The sequence below is a fragment of the Coregonus clupeaformis genome, chromosome 18 (assembly GCF_020615455.1).
Source record: "Coregonus clupeaformis isolate EN_2021a chromosome 18, ASM2061545v1, whole genome shotgun sequence".
In the NCBI taxonomy this organism is placed as follows: domain Eukaryota; kingdom Metazoa; phylum Chordata; class Actinopteri; order Salmoniformes; family Salmonidae; genus Coregonus; species Coregonus clupeaformis.
Window position 1 is genome coordinate 14,050,981 of NC_059209.1, and position 18,851 is coordinate 14,069,831.

At 42.8% G+C, this 18,851-nt stretch overlaps 1 protein-coding gene across 1 annotated transcript in view; it reads left to right on the forward strand.

Moving 5' to 3' along the window:
• Window positions 1–18,851, forward strand: part of LOC121550636 (versican core protein-like) — a 61,338-nt gene that overhangs the window by 18,368 nt on the left and 24,119 nt on the right. The window lies entirely within an intron of this gene.

Genomic DNA, 18,851 nt, shown 5'->3' on the forward strand with positions numbered 1-18,851 from the left:
TGGTCTTGTAGCCCATTCCAGCCTTGTGTAGGTCTACAATCTTGTCCCTGACATCCTTGGAGAGCTCTTTGGTCTTGGCCATGGTGGAGAGTTTGGAATCTAATTGATTGATTGCTTCTGTGGACAGGTGTCTTTTATACAGGTAACAAGTTGAGATTAGGAGCACTAATCTCAGCTCGTTACCTGTATAAAAGACACCTGGGAGCCAGAAATCTTTCTGATTGAGAGGGGGTCAAATACTTATTTCCCTCATTAAAATGCAAATCAATTTATAACATTTTTGACATGCGTTATTTCTGGATTTCTTTGTTGTTATTCTGTCTCTCACTGTTCAAATAAACCTACCATTCAAATGATAGACTGATCATTTCTTTGTCAGTGGGCAAACGTACAAAATCAGCAGGGGATCAAATACTTTTTTCCCTCACTGTATGTATTATATGTCCACCCTTCTAGACCTATCAAGGGACCTCTTGCAAATCCCATTATTTGTTATTGTTTTCTTCTTCCCCCTAGCTAGCTTACGAATTCCTCTGTGGGCCCTCTCTCCCACATCCGTTGACAGACTGCAGCTTAGTGCTTAGTGCCTGGACCACCTCGACTCAGTCAGTCAGTTCAGCTGAACAGATGTCCAGACAGACAGGGGGGTCATAGGGAAATAAACACTGAATGAAAAATGAAAAAGGCCACAATCTCTCAGCATGCAGCTGTTTATTGTATTAACAGGTCTTGTGGTCAGCATAACAGTGAAGCCTCCAGAACCTCAGTTATGTAAATTAGGGCTTAGGCTTACTCTCCCCACTTCTCTTTTTTGCTATCTCTGGTATTAACCTTCACGGAGGCAGCCGCAACGGTGTAACCGACGGAATGCGGTGCGTTGAGTTCCACCACTCACCTCACAGTCAATCGGCCAGTGGAGAGATTACTGAACAGGAGTGTCTTACGATTTAGTAGCCAGGTTATTGGTTGGTTGATGGATGCTCACTGTGGCAGTGTGTCTCAGGCTCCATTACTCATAATTGTTGAGTAATGCTGGGGTATAGTTAGGATTGCATTATTATAATATTTTACCATGCGTCATAATGCCACTGTTCCTCTTTAATTTAAATCAGTGTAAGGCAATACAATCCTTGTTAATGTGTCATAAGCAAATTGACAAGCAGTTTCTCCTGAAGTGGCCTTTTAACATGCGTCAGTAACATTACCTCACCCACTTCACATTACATTATATGGGAATGTTTTATTATTTTCCCCATTATGTCAGAAGAGGATATGGCTGGTCTTGAAGAAAGTTGAGGTAGAGAAAGATGAGAAAGAGAGAAGGAATACATGCACACACATGGATTCCAGCACGGCAATTCTGTTGTGACTCTGAGCATCCAACCAAAGCTATGCATGAGTCAAGCGTTCCTGACCTGAGGTGGTGCTACACTAGTTGTAAATGAGTCTGGTGTTCTGGCACTGTGTACAAGAAAAAACTTGGTTTGGGACTGCCATGGAGCATAGCTGCCATGGAGCCTGGGTACCGGTTGATCTGGACTCCCTCTCCCTCTCAGAGTGCAAGCCTGCTGGTGCAACCTGGGGAGAGAGCCAAAGCTATGTGCAGAGGAGCCACACCAAGGACAAAGGGCACAGCCTGTGTGTGTGTGTGTATATGTGTGACTCCCTCTGCCAGCCTGGCAGCAAAGGAGGAGGCTTGGCAGCCTACCTGAGTAAGCACAGATGCCTGTCAGCACACTGCAGCCTGGACGCCAACTCAGGGGTGATGTCACCACTAAAGCGTAAAACATTGTCCACAGATGTTGAGTACCATTGTGACATAGCTACGCGGTTCTGAGACCACCTTCCGCGGGAGACGCACAGCCCGAAGACGCACCTCCCCACAATTCCCAACCAACGCGGCTCCGGTACACGTCCTCTATTTATTTGAACGTATTGACAGTTTGATAAATTGCTTGAGCTGCGCTGAGAATTTGAAAAGTATGTAAGCCAACGGTTCAATATTCTAGAACACTGCTGTGTGTACTCCTACACGTTTTGGACTATGATAAACATTTAAGGCAAAGTCTCCCATCTCTGTGCAGCCAGGTCACCCGTGATACTAGTCAGTATTCGCTGTCCATCCATGTCTGAGGACGACGGGAAATTAAGTGGAAACTGACCAATAGGGGCAACAGTGAGTTCTGTTATCTTCAAGTAGGTTTCAGTTTTGCTAGGGCATTGTGGACAGGGATGGCGGATGGGCGTTAGCATCTGCCTCTGATTCCAAAGGTTCAAAATGTGATGTCTGAGGAACATGGATGAACATTTGCCTCTGGTGCCAAAGGTTGCATGTTCGAATTCAGCGATAGAAAGTTGGTTTGAGATTTCTGTTTTAAGTCTATCCCAAAACTTAACCCTTACCTTAACCATTCGGAGTTAATGCTTAACCTTAAGATTTCAGAGTTAATGCCTAAACTTAACCCTAACCTTAAAAAGTGTGAGTTAATGCCTAAACTTAACCTTAAACACTTTGAAATGTGATGTTTGCAACAACATCGAAATTTGACATTTGAGAAACATAGATGAATGTCTAATTCTGACATGAGACTGTGAGAGCTAGTTGCTCTGTAAGGACAGTTGAACAGCTGGTGTTGTGGTTGCCTGACTAGAGAGGGGGATTATGGGTGTTTTAGTGCCATATTGTTTGGTGCAACCAGGACCTTCACAGAAGAAACCCCTGGTTTATGGGAATTGGCCTCTGAAAAATATTGTCCTGTTTTGTGCACTCACTGGAGTCATATTAAACAAAGGGCTTGAGATGTTAGAATAATAATTCACATCTCCCAGATCAGAAAGAACAAATTGATCCCGTAAGTGCACATTGGTATTTGTCCGCATAAAATTTGATCTTCAAGTTTTAGTGTGTGGTCCAACCTTATTATGTGCCATTCAGTGCAAAAGGATTCCTTCAAAGCAACCACAGTACCTACCTGCCCATTGAATTACAGTAATGAGATACACGTGGCACTGTGGGGCTGGTGAGTTGTGTTGCGGAGTTCATTATTTGCACACAACAGAGCGTTTGTGCCTGTCCTCAGCATGGAGCACTGCTCTCCCTCCAGAGCCACCGCTGGCCTGGGTTTATGTGGGCGGCTGTTTATTTGAACAGATTCGTAATACGGCACCAGGAGCTTGGGCACCGGCCACTGAGCAACTGAGGCTGGAAGGGTCAGGAGGGAGGCGGGGAGCCATGGCAATTGTGGTGGTGGTGGCGGGGAATAGAAAGGGGAAGGGAGTTGTAGTGAATTGGGGCTGTCGAGTGAGGTAAGGTGCAGTGATTAAAGAGGAGGGTTGTGTGTCTGTGTGTGTGTGTGTGTGTGGAGGGGGTGGGTTATTGCTCTCCTGTGTTCCCAGGCTCCACTGGCCTTAAACAGGTGTCAGACTCCTGCAGGTGTTCTCGCTCCCAGCCACTAATCTAGCTGAGCCACAGCTTGTGGGAAACTCCACTTTTCAGATGGGGGAGAGAGAGATGGATGGAGGAGGAGTGAATGGTGAATGAATAACCATTATCCCTTACCCTGGCGTTGGTGGGATTGCAAGTCACAAGCCAAAGAATGCAGAGCTATTCACTATAACAGAGAGACCACAACACTGCTCTGTGTTCAGCGAAGCCGTTTGCCACCTGCTTTATACCTAGTTTTAGTGTCATCAGATCAGGAAGTGAAGCACAATGTTTGTTAATAATTTTTGGGAATGTGCATCTCGAGGGGACGTGTGAGCACTTATTTTCCAAAGGCTTTGTGCAGTTGTGTGGGCCGATCTTCGGATGTGGCGCATGTTCCTCTCCAGGGAGACACTGACATCCAGTGGATCTGCTCAGGGCTTGACTCCTAACAGCCGCTCTTGTTTGCGAAGCAGGGCAAGAACAGGATGTCTGTCTTTGCTCAGGGCCTTAGCTGACTTGGGGTCTGAGAGGGACCTTTCAGCCCACAGGACAAGGGCTTAATAAGGTCAGTGCTGCACCGAGCATTCAGTGCATTCAGAAAGTATTCAGACCCCTTGATTTATTCCACATTGTGTTATGTTTCTAAAATTTATTTAATTACCCCCCCCCTCATCAATCTAAACACAATATACCCCACATTTACATAAGTATTCAGACCATTTACTCAGTACTTTGTTGAAGCATCTTTGGCAGTGATTACAACCTGGAGTCTGCTTGGGTATGATGCTACAAGCTTGGCCCACCTGTATTTGGGGAGTTTCTCCCATTCTTCTCTGCAGATCCTCTCAAGCTCTGTCAGGTTGGATGGGGAGCGTCACTGTACAGCTATTTTCAGGTCTCTCCAGAGATGTTAGATCGGGTTCAAGTCCGGGCTCTGGCTGGGCCACTTAAAGACATTCAGAGACTTGTCCCGAAGCCACTCCTGCATTGTATTGGCTGTGCTCTTCAAAAAAGATAAAATAAAATGTTATTTGTCACATGCGCCGAATACAACAGGTGTAGACCTTACCGTGAAATGCTTGCTTACAAGCCCTTAACCAACAATGCAGTTCAAGAAATAGAGTTAAGAAAATATTTACTAAATTGAAGTAAAAAATAAAATAAAACGTAACACAATAAAATAACAATAACGAGGCTATATATTGGGGTACTGTTACCAAGTCAATGTGCGGGGGTACAAGTTAGTCAAGGTAATTTGTACATAAAGTGACTATGCATAGATAATATTCAATTCAGTCTGGTATGAGAACGGTAGCCTTATTTGCAAAAGCACGGTGTCTGCGGAAAGCTGAGTATCTTGGCTATTGATCGGTGCCTTAAAATCTTTGGTATGATTTACTACCATATATGGGTATACGAATGTATGCGGGCAGGCTGAGCCCATGACCTCATTTCAAGATGGCTGGTACCGACGTTCCGGTTAGCGTTGTTAAGCATAAAGGAAATAAACACGGAATACGTCAATACACACCGAAAGCCGGGACTCCACAGATCATGAGGATGTCTTATTTGTCTGCCTGTGACCTACCGTTATTGACTACCAGCCCCGAGAGTCAAAATGTTAATTTTATATAACGTTTTCCCCAAACATCTTACAAGGTAAGCTTCAATTTGGTCTGTGTTCACGCTATAGCTATATGGGGGGTATCAAATTAATCCTTTGGTTGGTAGGAACAGATCTAGCCTATTGAACATGTTATCTGATAATGTATGACTGAATGGCAACATCGAATGTACACCATTGACTATATCTTTGCTTCAAAAATATGACGTCGCCTGCTTACACGCTGAAGGCATCCATTACACAGGAGATTGGCTACTATGGCACCTTGACAGTGTTGTAGCCAATGAGATAAGCTTTCCAGGGATATGCAGTTGACCTGGGAGGGACAAGGTAAGGCCTATAACCTTTTTATATATTTTGCTAACTATTGCTACCTGGCTCAGAGAGGACACGCACCGAGAACATAAAATATTACTTCTCAAGGGCGGGAAAAAGGTAAAAACTAACAATATCGAACAGGAACCTAAAAAGAAGGCAGCAATGAATAAGTATACCGACATAGAAGCTTTGAATAAAATACTGGTCAGACTCAGATCAGGGGAGCTATTTGGACAAGTATTTCCACTCAGCCAAAGAAGATTCCTTTCAAGAAGAATTTGATCCCTTTTTGGATTGGTTAGTAAATTATTTTAATGACTTTATATAGTTAATTTACTGTATGTATTTCGTTTTTTATACAGTTGAAGTCTGAAATTTATTTTTTTGGTAGCATTGCCTTTAAATTGTTTAACTTGGGTGGGGCAAACTTTTCGGATAGCCTTCCACAAGCTTCCCACAATAAGTTGGGTGAATTTTCGCACATTCCTCCTGACAGAGCTGGTGTAACTGAGTCAGGTTTGTAGGCCTTCTTGCTCGCACACGCTTTTTCAGTTCTGCCCACTAATTTCTATAGGATTGAGGTCAAGGCTTTGTGACGGCCACTCCAATACCTTGACTTTGTTTTCCTTAAGCCATTTTGCCACAACTTTGGAAGTATGCTTGGGGTCATTGTCCATTTGGAAGACCTATTTGCGACCAAGCTTTAACTTCCTGACTGATGTCTTTAGATGTTGCTTTAATATATCCACATAATTTTCCTTCCTCATGATGCCATCTATTTTGTGAAGTGCACCAGTCCCTCCTGCAGCAAAGCACCCCCACAGCATGATGCTGCTACCCCCGTGCTTCATGGTTGGGAATGTGTTATTCGGCTTGCAAGCTACCCCTTTTTCCTCCAAACATAACGATGGTCATTATGGCCAAACAGTTCTATTTTTGTTTCATCAGACCAGAGGACATTTCTCCATAAAGTAAGATCTTTGTCCCCATGTGCAGTTGCAAACTGTAGTCTGGCCTTTTTATCGCCGTTTTGGAGCAGTGGCTTCTTCCTTGCTGAGCAGCCTTTCAGGTTATGTCGATATAGGACTAGTTTTACTGTGGATATAGATACTTTTATACCTGTTTCCTCCAGCATCTTCACAAGGTCCTTTGCTGTTGTTCTGGGATTGATTTGCACATTTCGCACCAAAGTACGTTCATCTCTAGGAGACAGAACGCGTCTCCTTCCTGAGCGGTATGATGGCTGCATGGTCCCATGGTGTTTATACTTGCGTACTATTGTTTGTACAGATGAACGTAGTACCTTAAGGCGTTTGGAAATTGCTCCCAAGGATGAACTAGACTTTTTTTCTGAGGTCTTGGCTGATTTCTTTTGATTTTCCCATGATGTCAAGCAAAGAGGCACTGAGTTTGAAGGTAGGCCTTGAAATATATCCACAGGTACACCTCCAATTGACTCAAATTATGTCAATTAGCCTATCAGAAGCTTATAAAGCCATGACATTATTTTCTGGAATTTTCCAAGCTGTTTAAAGGCACAGTCAACTTAGTGTATGTAAACTTCTGACCCACTGAAATTGAGATACAGTGAATTATAAATGAAATAATCTGTGTGTAAACAATTGTTGGAAAAATTACTTGTGTCATGCACAAAGTTGATGTCCTAACCGATTTGCCAAAACTACAGTTTGTTAACAAGAAATTTGTTCAGTGGTTTAAAAAATGAGTTTTAATGAGTCCAACCTAAGACTTCAACTGTAAGTTGTCTGCTTTTTGTGCTTTGGATTTAGTTTACATAGACCTATGTAACAAGTAATTTCAATGTTATATAAAGTAGTTATTGTCTGTGTTTCATATTAGTTTGCTGTTCTAAGTTTCATCCTTGTAACTTCGGAGAGGCCACTAAACTCTCACGGCCATTGTTTATTTGTGGTTCTCACCTCTGCCTTGTTACTGTTTGCATTATGTGTACTTAACACCTATGTGAATCACTGTACAGATAAAGTTTAGGCTTGGTGTTTTTACTTTACAGTAATGTCGGTTTGTAAATTTAGTTAACTGTAATTCTGTGTCTTACAACAATATAACCCTTTATTTTAGGATAAAAGATGGATGCAGAGGATTTGGATGATGACATTTAAAATCAAATGTTATTTGTCACTTGCGCCGAATTCAACAGGTGTAGACCTTACAGTGAAATGCTTACAGGCCCTTAACCAACAATGCAGTTTTAAGAAAAATAAGTGTTAAGTAAAAAATGGATGACTAAGAAATAATTAAAGAGCAGCAGTAATATAACAGTAGTGAGGCTATATACAGGGGGTACCGGTACAGAGTCAATGTGCGGGGGCACAGGTTAGTCCAGGTAATTGATGTAATATGTACATGTAGGTAGAGTTAAAGTGACTATGCATAGATAATAAACAGAGAGTAGCAGCAGCGTAAAAGAGGGGGTGGGGGGGGGCAATGCAAGTAGTCCGGGTAGCCATTTGATTAGCTGTTCAGCAGTCTTATTATGGGTGTAGAAGCTGTTAACAAGCCTTTTGGACCTAGACTTGGCGCTCCGGTACCGCTTGCCGCTTGCTGTGTGGGAGCCACCCCTCCCCAGCAAACGCCCACGCCGGTCAAGGTCTTCACCCCCCACTGCTATGTCAATCACCCCATCTGATGGTTCTACATCCACTTTTCATAGACCTCTTGAAAAAGAAAATAGGGTCTTGTGGCACCATTCGTCCTAACAGAATCGGTTTCGCCAAGACCAAGGAAAACAACATGACAAAGACAGCAGAGAGGGGGATCATACGTTGGATCAGGACTAACAAGTTGCTTTTTCTGAAATGGAAGGACACTAGGGAAGTAACTATGCTCACCACACAGCATAAGGCATTCAATAACAACCATGTCTCAAGGATGTTGAAATAGGAAGAATGTCCCCATTCCTGTTTCTGTGAAGGACTACAATGCCAGCATGGGGGGGGGGGGGTCGACCTACCTGATGCTCTGATAGGCTACTACCAGGTCCTCCACAAGACCAGGAAGTGGTAGACTTTTTTTTTACCACTTTGTGGACATTGCTACAGTAAATGCTTTCAATCTCCACAAGCAGATGGCCAAAGCAAAGGGTCAAACCCCTCTCTCCCAGTTGGCCTTTCGAGAGCAGCTGGTGTTGGAAATGGCTGAATTGGGGGCCCAAAGCAACCACACAACTCACTCAAGGTGAGCGCCACTATCCAACACACATGCCAAAAGACAAAAGATAGAACTGCAAGCATTGCACAGAAAAAAGGGGGAAATGCCAGATCTTCTGTCCGAAATGGCAGTTGGCTTTTTGTTTCCTGGCAGAGAGGGACTGCTTCAAAGACTATCACGACATGCACACGCTACGGCGAAAGGGAAATCTAATCATCTACACCTGGAATGTAAAACGAACACGAATGCCATTTGTATTTTTGCACCTTTTTTAGTGAACCAAGTTTGTGTTTGATAAGACAGTTTCATATATTTTTATGTATATCTGTTGCTTTTTATATTGTTTTTGTAAACAGTTCATTTGTATGTGGGACCAATACTTTTTTATTTTTTATTTATTTTGTACCTTTATTTAACTAGGCAAGTCAGTTAAGAACAAATTCTTATTTACAATGACGGCCTACACCGGCCAAACCCGGACGACGCTGGGCCAATTGTGCGCTGCCCTATGGGACTCCCAATCACGGCCGGTTGTGATACAGCCTGGAATCGAACCAGGGGGTCTGTAGTGACGCCTCAAGCACTGAGATGCAGTGCCTTAGACCGCTGCGCCACTCGGGAGCCTGAGTGTGTTTCCAGCTCTGTCTAGGCTAAACGTTCAGGCACTTTGGAGAGGTTGAAAAAAACGTGTATGTCCCCTGCCACCAGCACAATGTTTGAGAGAGGTTGGTGTTGTAGACATTACAATTTTTATAGTGAACAATAACTTTTAGGCACATCCAGTGTGCAAAAACAGTGCAATTAACACATTCAGACACTTTGGAGAGGTTGAAAGGACACTTGAATGTACCCTGGATACCTCATAACACCACAACAATGTTTGAGTGAGGTTGATATGGTAGAAATTGTGTTTTTATACTGAACAAATAGCATTTAGGGATTGCAAAAATGTAATAGCAGTGGAATTATCTAATTTAGACATATGCCACTTTGGAGAGGTTTAGGAACACTTGGAAACGTCCCGTGACCACACCTGACACCACTTACTAAAACATCTGCCCATTTCTAGTCTATCAATCCCTTTTATTTCTGATAATGTTGTGGAAGCCTTCTGTGTTTCCAGCTCTGGAAATAAATAATTCACTTATAGCTTGTCAATGAAAAATGACTTCCAAAAGAAAAATATATTTTTATTTTGTGTGTGCTTGATGTTGTGTATTCTGAACTATGTAACTCCTATCTATCTTCTGATCATTTTCTCATAATCTCCCAGATGTCTTCTTTCCAAATATACCACGTTTTGGCATGTCAGAATCATGTAATTACACATGAATAGCAGTTACTTTTGGGCATGTCTATTTAGGCGGAAATCAACATTTTGCCATTACATCTAAGAGGATAAACAGCGAGTAGCAGCAGCCTAAAAAATAGTGGGCTGTCAATGTAAATAGTCTGGGTGGCCATTTTATTAATTGTTCAGCTGTCTTATGGCTTTGGGGAGAAGCTGTTAAGGAGCCTTTTGATCCTAGACTTGGCGTTCCGGTACCACTTGCCGTGCGGTAACCGAGAGAACAGTCTATGACTTGGGTGACTGGAGTCTTAGACAATTTTTTGGGCCTTCCTCTGACACCGCCTAGTACAGTGGGGGAAAAAAGTATTTAGTCAGCCACCAATTGTGCAAGTTCTCCCACTTAAAAAGATGAGAGAGGCCTGTAATTTTCATCATAGGTACACGTCAACTATGACAGACAAATTGAGAGAAAAAAATCCAGAAAATCACATTGTAGGATTTTTTATGAATTTATTTACAAATTATGGTGGAAAATAAGTATTTGGTCACCTACAAACAAGCAAGATTTCTGGCTCTCACAGACCTGTAACTTCTTCTTTAAGAGGCTCCTCTGTCCTCCACTCGTTACCTGTATTAATGGCACCTGTTTGAACTTGTTATCAGTATAAAAGACACCTGTCCACAACCTCAAACAGTCACACTCCAAACTCCACTATGGCCAAGACCAAAGAGCTGACAAAGGACACCAGAAACAAAATTGTAGACCTGCACCAGGCAGGGAAGACTGAATCTGCAATAGGTAAGCAGCTTGGTTTGAAGAAATCAACTGTGGGAGCAATTATTAGGAAATGGAAGACATACAAGACCACTGATAATCTCCCTCGATCTGGGGCTCCACGCAAGATCTCACCCTGTGGTGTCAAAATGATCACAAGAACGGTGAGCAAAAATCCCAGAACCACACGGGGGGACCTAGTGAATGACCTGCAGAGAGCTGGGACCAAAGTAACAAAGCCTACCATCAGTAACACACTACGCCGCCAGGGACTCAAATGTACCTGCTTAAGCCAGTACATGTCCAGGCCCGTCTGAAGTTTGCTAGAGTGCATTTGGATGATCCAGAAGAGGATTGGGAGAATGTCATATGGTCAGAGGAAACCAAAATATAACTTTTTGGTAAAAACTCAACTCGTCGTGTTTGGAGGACAAAGAATGCTGAGTTGCATCCAAAGAACACCATACCTACTGTGAAGCATGGGTGTGGAAACATCATGCTTTGGGGCTGTTTTTCTGCAAAGGGACCAGGACGACTGATCCGTGTAAAGGAAAGAATGAATGGGGCCATGTATTGTGAGATTTTGAGTGAAAACCTCCTTCCATCAGCAAGGGCATTGAAGATGAAACGTGGCTGTGTCTTTCAGCATGACAATGATCCCAAAAACACCGCCCGGGCAACGAAGGAGTGGCTTCGTAAGAAGCATTTCAAGGTCCTGGAGTGGCCTAGCCAGTCTCCAGAAACATGTATGCACGCATGACTGTAAGTCGCTTTGGATAAAAGCGTCTGCTAAATGGCTTATTATTATTATTATTATTATTATCTCAACACCATAGAAAATCTTTGGAGGGAGTTGAAAGTCTGTGTTGCCCAGTGACAGCCCCAAAACATCACTGCTCTAGAGGAGATCTGCATGGAAGAATGGGCCAAAATACCAGCAACAGTGTGTGAAAACCTTGTGAAGACTTACAGAAAACGTTTGACCTGTGTCATTGCCAACAAAGCGTATATAACAAAGGATTGAGAAACTTTTGTTATTGACCAAATACTTATTTTCCACCATAATTTGCAAATAAATAAATTAAAAATCCTACAATGTGATTTTCTGGATTTTTTTTTTGTCTGTCATAGTTGACGTGTACCTATGATGAAAATTACAGAACTCTCTCATATTTTTAAGTGGGAGAACTTGCACAATTGGTGGCTGACTAAATAATTTTTATCCCCACTGTATATAGGTCCTGGATGGCAGGAAGCTTGGCCCCAGTGTGGTTCTGGGCCATACGCACTACCCTCTGTAGCGCCTTATTGTCCGATGAAGAGCAGTTACCTTAGCAGGCGGTGATGCAACCGATTAGGATGCTCTCGATGGTGCAGCTGTATAACTATTTGAGGATCTGGGGACCCATGCCAAATCATCTCCTGAGGGGGAAAAGGTGTTGTCGTGCCCTCTTCACGACTGTCTTGGTGTGTTTGGACCATGATAGTTTGTTGGTGATGTGAACACCAAGGAACTTGAAACTCTCAACCCGCTCCACTACAGCCCCGTCGATGTTAATGGGGGCTTGTTCGGCCCTCCTTTTCCTGTAGTCCAGGATCAGCTCCTTTGTCTTGCTCACACTGAGGTAGAGGTTGTTGTCCTGGCACCACACTGTCAGGTCTCTGACCTCCTCCCTATAGGCTGTCTCATCGTTGTCTGTGATCAGGTCTACCACTGTTGTGTCGTCAGCAAACTTAATGAAGGTGTTTGAGTCGTGGTTGGCCACGCAGTCATGGGTGAACAGGGAGTACAGGAGGGGACTAAGCATGCACCCATGAGGGGCCCCAGTGTTGAGGATCAGCGTGGCTGATGTGTTGTTGCCTACCCTTACCACCTGGGGGCGGCCCGTCAGGAAGTCCAGGATCCATTTGCAGAAGGAGGTGTTTAGTCCCAGCGTCCTTAGCTTAGTGGTGAGCTTTGTGGGCACTATTGTGTTGAACGCTGAGCTGTAGTCAATGAACAGCATTCTCACATAGGTGTTCCTTTTGTCCAGGTGGGAAAGGGCAGTGTGGAGTGCGATTGAGATTGCGTCATCTGTGGATCTGTTGGGGTGGTATGCGAATTGGAGTAGGTCTAGGGTTTCCGGCATGATGGTGTTGTAAGCCATGACCAGCCTTTCAAAGCACTTCATGGCTACTGACGTGAGTGCTACAGGGCGGTAATCATTGAGGCAGGTTACCTTCACTTTCTTGGGCACAAGGACTATGGTGGTCTGCTTGAAACAACATGTAGGTATCGTTGTCCTGTTGGAAGGTGAACCTTCGCCCCAGTCTGAGGTCCTGAGCGCTCTGGAGCAGGTTTTCATCAAGGATCTCTCTGTACTTGGCTCCGTTCATCTTTCTCTCGATCCTGACTAGTCTCCCAGTCCCTGCCCCACAGCATGACGTTGCCAACACCATGCTTCACCGTAGGGAAGGTGCCAGGTTTTCTCCAGACATGACCCTTGACATTCAGGCCAAAGTGTTCAATCTTGGTTTAATCGGACCAGAGAATCTTGTTTCTCATGGTCTGAGAGTCCTTTAGGTGCCTTTTGGCAAACTCCATGCGGGCTGTCGTTCCTTTTACCTGGAGTGGCTTCCGTCTTGCCACTGTACCATAAAGGCCTGATTTGGTGGAGTGCTGCAGAGATTGTTGTCCTTCTGGAAGGTTCTCCCATCTCCACAGAGAAACTCTGGAGCTCTGTCAGAGTGACCATCGGGTTCTTGGTCACCTCCCTAACCAAAGCCCTTCTCCCCCGATTGCTCAGTTTGGCCGGGCGGCCAGCTCTAGGAAGAGTTTTGATGGTTCCAAACTTCTTCCAATTAAGAATGATGGAGGCCACTGTATTCTTGGGGACCTTCAATGTTTTAGAAATGTTTTGGTACCCTTCCCAGATCTGTGCCTCGACGCAATTCTGTCTCGGAGCTCTACGGACAATTCCTTCAACCTCATGGCTTGGTTTTTGCTCTGACATGCACTGTCAACTGTGGGACCTTATTTTATATAGACAGGTGTGTGCCTTTCCAAATCATGTCCAATATATTGAATTTACCACAGGTGCTCCAATCAAGTTGTAGAAACATATCAAGGATGATCAATGGAAACAGGATGCACTTGAGCTAATTTTCGAGTCTCATAGCAAAGGGTCTGAATACTTATGTAAATAAGGTATTTCTGTTTTTTATTTTTTATAAGTTAGCAAAAATGTGTAAAAGCCTGTTTTCGCTTTGTCATTATGGGGTATTGTGTGTAGATTGATTAGGAAAAAAATGTTTTTAATCCATTTTAGAATAAGGCTGTAACGTAACAAAATGTGTAAAAAGGGAAGGGGTCTGAATATTAGTGCACTGTATACACTGAGTGTACAAAACATTAGGAACACTTCCTATAATTAAGTTGCTTCCCCTTTTTCCCTCAGAACAACCTCAATTCATAGGGGCATGGACTCTACAAGGGCACGAAAGCGTTCCATGTTGACTCAAATACTTCCCACAGTTGTGTCAAGTTGGCTGGATGTCCTTTGGGTGGTGGATCATTCTTGATACAAAAAAACCCCAGCAGCGTTGTAGTTCTTGACACACTCAAACCAGTGCGCCTGACACCTACTACCATACCCCGTTCAAAGGCACTTCAATATTTTGTCTTGCCCATTCACCCTCTGAATGGCACACTTCCACAATCCATGTCTCAAGGCGTAGAAATCCTTCTTTAACCCGTCTCCTCCCCTTCATCTACACTGATTTAACAAGTGAAATCAATAAGGGGTCATCACATTCACCTGGTCAGTCTGTCATGGAAAGAGCAGGTGTTCCTAGTGTTTTGTACACAGTGTATATGGATTAATAATGCTCCCCGTAAGAGCCTGATTGAAGCATCAGTGCCAAACACTGTGAGGTATGCCAGATGACATCACGTTAATTTGTGAAGAATGTCACTCAGTGTGCTTTCCAAAGCAAGGCAGGCCACCAGAAATAAAGACCTTTCATACCTGTGAAGCAACCGTGATAACCCCAGAACAGCCAACGATGTTCCACAAAGATGGAATGGAAGATGTCACTGTTTAATTGGCAACATTCGTCAAGATTAAGAAAAGTCTAAATCATAAAACAAAGAATAATGTTTTGATTATTTGTAGGCTGACCTTTATTGTAAGACACTTTCTACTTGGACAATTAAATTCACTAGTCCTCTCATGCTCTCTCTGTCATGAAGATGCTGTGACCATCTAATATCATGAAGTTATATGCACATAACAGGGATAAGATGCTGAGCTCTGCTTAGTGCAAAATGTAGCCAATTTTTGTCATTCCCCCCACTGATGCCCTAGGCCTAGGTGATCTTACAGGATTCAGGTCCATTGTATTTGTAAAGCATGGAGCTGACTAGACTGAAGGAGGAAAGACAAACATGGGATTGTTTTTATCTGGATTACCACTAAATACAGCTTCAGCGCATTGAACACTGACAGGAGAACTGTGGAGGTTGAGAACATGCTTTTCAATTCACATACAGTGGGGAAAAAAAGTATTTAGTCAGCCACCAATTGTGCAAGTTCTCCCACTTAAAAATATGAGAGAGGCCTGTAATTTTCATCATAGGTACATGTCAACTATGACGGACAAATTGAGAAAAAAAAATCCAGAAAATCACATTGTAGGATTTTTTATGAATTTATTTGCAAATTATGGTGGAAAATAAGTATTTGGTCACCTACAAACAAGCAAGATTTCTGGCTCTCACAGACCTGTAACTTCTTCTTTAAGGGGCTCCTCTGTCCTCCACTCGTTACCTGTATTAATGGCACCTGTTTGAACTTGTTATCAGTATAAAAGACACCTGTCCACAACCTCAAACAGTCACACTCCAAACTCCACTATGGCCAAGACCAAAGAGCTGTCAAAGGACACCAGAAACAAAATTGTAGACCTGCACCAGGCTGGGAAGACTGAATCTGCAATAGGTAAGCAGCTTGGTTTGAAGAAAACAACTGTGGGAGCAATTATTAGGAAATGGAAGACATACAAGACCACTGATAATCTCCCTCGATGTGGGGCTCCACGCAAGATCTCACACCGTGGGGTCAAAATGATCACAAGAACGGTGAGCAAAAATCCCAGAACCACATGGGGGACCTAGTGAATGACCTGCAGAGAGCTGGGACCAAAGTAACAAAGCCTACCATCAGTAACACACTACACCGCCAGGGGACTGAAAATCCTGCAGTGCCAGACGTGTCCTCCTGCTTAAGCCAGTACATGTCCAGGCCCGTCTGAAGTTTGCTAGAGTGCATTTGGATGATCCAGAAGAGGATTGGGAGAATGTTATATGGTCAGATGAAACCAAAATATAACTTTTTGGTAAAAACTCAACTCGTCGTGTTTGGAGGACAAAGAATGCTGAGTTGCATCCAAAGAGCACCATACCTACTGTGAAGCATGGGGGTGGAAACATCATGCTTTGGGGCTGTTTTCCTGCAAAGGGACCAGGACGACTGATCCGTGTAAAGGAAAGAATGAATGGGGCCATGTATCGTGAGATTTTGAGTGAAAACCTCCCTTCCATCAGCAAGGGCATTGAAGATGAAACGTGGCTGGGTCTTTCAGCATGACAATGATCCCAAACACACCGCCCGGGCAACGAAGGAGTGGCTTCGTGAAGAAGCATTTCAAGGTCCTGGAGTGGCCTAGCCAGTCTCCAGATCTCAACCCCATAGAAAATCTTTGGAGGGAGTTGAAAGTCCGTGTTGCCCAGCGACAGCCCCAAAACATCACTGCACTAGAGGAGATCTGCATGGAGGAATGGGCCAAAATACCAGCAACAGTGTGTGAAAACCTTGTGAAGACTTACAGAAAACGTTTGACCTGTGTCATTGCCATCAAAGGGTATATAACAAAGTATTGAGAAACTTTTGTTATTGACCAAATACTTATTTTCCACCATAATTTGGAAATAAATTCATGAAAAATCCTACAATGTGATTTTCTGGATTTTTTTTTCTCATTTTGTCTGTCATAGTTGACGTGTACCTATGATGAAAATTACAGGCCTCTCTCATCTTTTTAAGTGGGAGAACTTGCACAATTGGTGGCTGACTAAATACTTTTTTTCCCCACTGTATTCATAGGAATGTCTTATCTCACAAAATCTACTTTATTTATCTTTGGATAATCCATGCTATATTAAACATTTAAATTAGTTTTGTCATTATGACGCTCTCTGACTTTCTAGTTTTAATATACACAATCACAAAATATACATTAATATTTCATTTAGAGAGGTCATAAAAAAACATGACGAGACAATTTATTTCAAAAGAACAGAAAAGCACGGTGCTTTTAGACAATTTATTTCAAAAGAACAGAAAAGCACTGTGCTTAGTAGCCAAGGCTCCAATGAAATCAACTTGTTCATTTAGCAGACATCATAGGCCCTGCCCTAACACAGTCAACACACATATTTTACAGTAAGAATATAACAGAAGAAAATAAAAAATAATTTTTTTCCCCAAATGGCTATTGCTGATTGTCACCAGTAGCCACAGTTTTTCTAGGAAGAGGTTATATATTGAAACAGAGACCATCAGTGCAATCTGTAGAGTTGTTTGGCAGAAATAGATTCATTAGAAACCTTGGAATATGCTCTTTCTTCTAGGGTATAGCAATCTACATGTCTGGCCTGCATGGACCTCTGTAGGAAGGTTATGGAAGAAGGGCTATTTGTAACTCCGTTCCCTTCTTTGTCAATGCAAACTGCACTGGTCATCAGTCTCTTCATTCTCTATTTGTCAATTGATAATATTGTCACCCATCAGACTATTGTCAATTTAATATTATCTTTAGGCCACTATTATTATTATTATTATTATTATTATTATTATTATTATTATTATTATTATTATTATTATTATGTGTGAAATTAGTTTCAGTATAGTTTAGGTGTAGTTAAGATGGGCCAGCTGGGTAGGCAACTGTTTTCTTAGTCAGAAAATGCACTAGTCTTATTTTAGTATTTACAGTCTAATAATATAATAATAATAATAACATGCCATTTAGCAGACGCTTTTATCCAAAGCGACTTACAGTCGTGCGTGCATACATTTTTGTGTATGGGTGGTCCCGGGGATCGAACCCACTAGCTTGGCGTTACAAGTGCCGTGCTCTACCAGCTGAGCTGTGCGCTTCTGCATCAATTAATATCAATTAATATATTTTCTGACTGATTACAATTTACATTTGGTGTCCTGAGGTTTCTTATGACCATTTTTAAACATAATAAATGCATTCATTCAGCAACATATTATTTATTATGGAATATTTACAGAACTGAAATATTAACGGTCAGAATGACCGTCATGGCCATTCTAGTAGTGGAATTCGGGCGCTCCAAGTGTTAATTTAAAATAGTTGAGTATGACCATTACTGTGTTCAGTAAATAGGTGGTATGAAAATGTATGCACTCACTTAACTGTAAGTCACTCTGGATGTATCTGCTAAATGACTAAAATGTAAAAAAAATGTAATGTAAAAAAAAAATGTTCATTTTGTGCACTGTATCAATCACATTCACAACCTATTTAGTAAATAGGAGTAAATGTATGCATTAACTAATGCTAGCCACGCTATTGCTCTTTATAGTGTCATTGTCATGTATACTAATCACTTTCTCTCCCCCCTCTTTCTCTCTCTCAATCTCTCTCTCTCTCTTTGTTCTCTCTCCTTTTCTCTCCATTTGCCTCTCTCTTTTCAGTGGATATGACTCTGCCGATCTTAGACACTCTGAGTCAGTTCCCAGAGGTTCCTGACCTGGGTCAGTTTCCTGTCATCCCTGTCGTTCCTGACCGGGCCACCCCATCCCTGGTGGACGGTGAACCTATCCTGGGCAGTGGAGAACCTGACTTCTTCTCCTCTGCTGCTGTTACCATCACTCCAACACTGATCTTCATCAATGGCAAACACGAGGTGACCCTGGAGCCAGAGAGAAGAAAGGTAGAGGAGGAGGCAGAGAGAGGAAGAGGTGACCAGTTTGAGGGGAATGTGACCGCGCTGGGTGGCAGCGAGGAGGAGGTGACCCCCACTGTGTTTGATTACTCTCTGATAGAGATACCAGGTAAGCCTGATCATGAGGAGAGCTCTTTGGAGTCCACAGAGGAACCATTCTCACGTACCCCACTGCCTTTGTCAATGTCCACTCTGGATCAAATTTTTTAT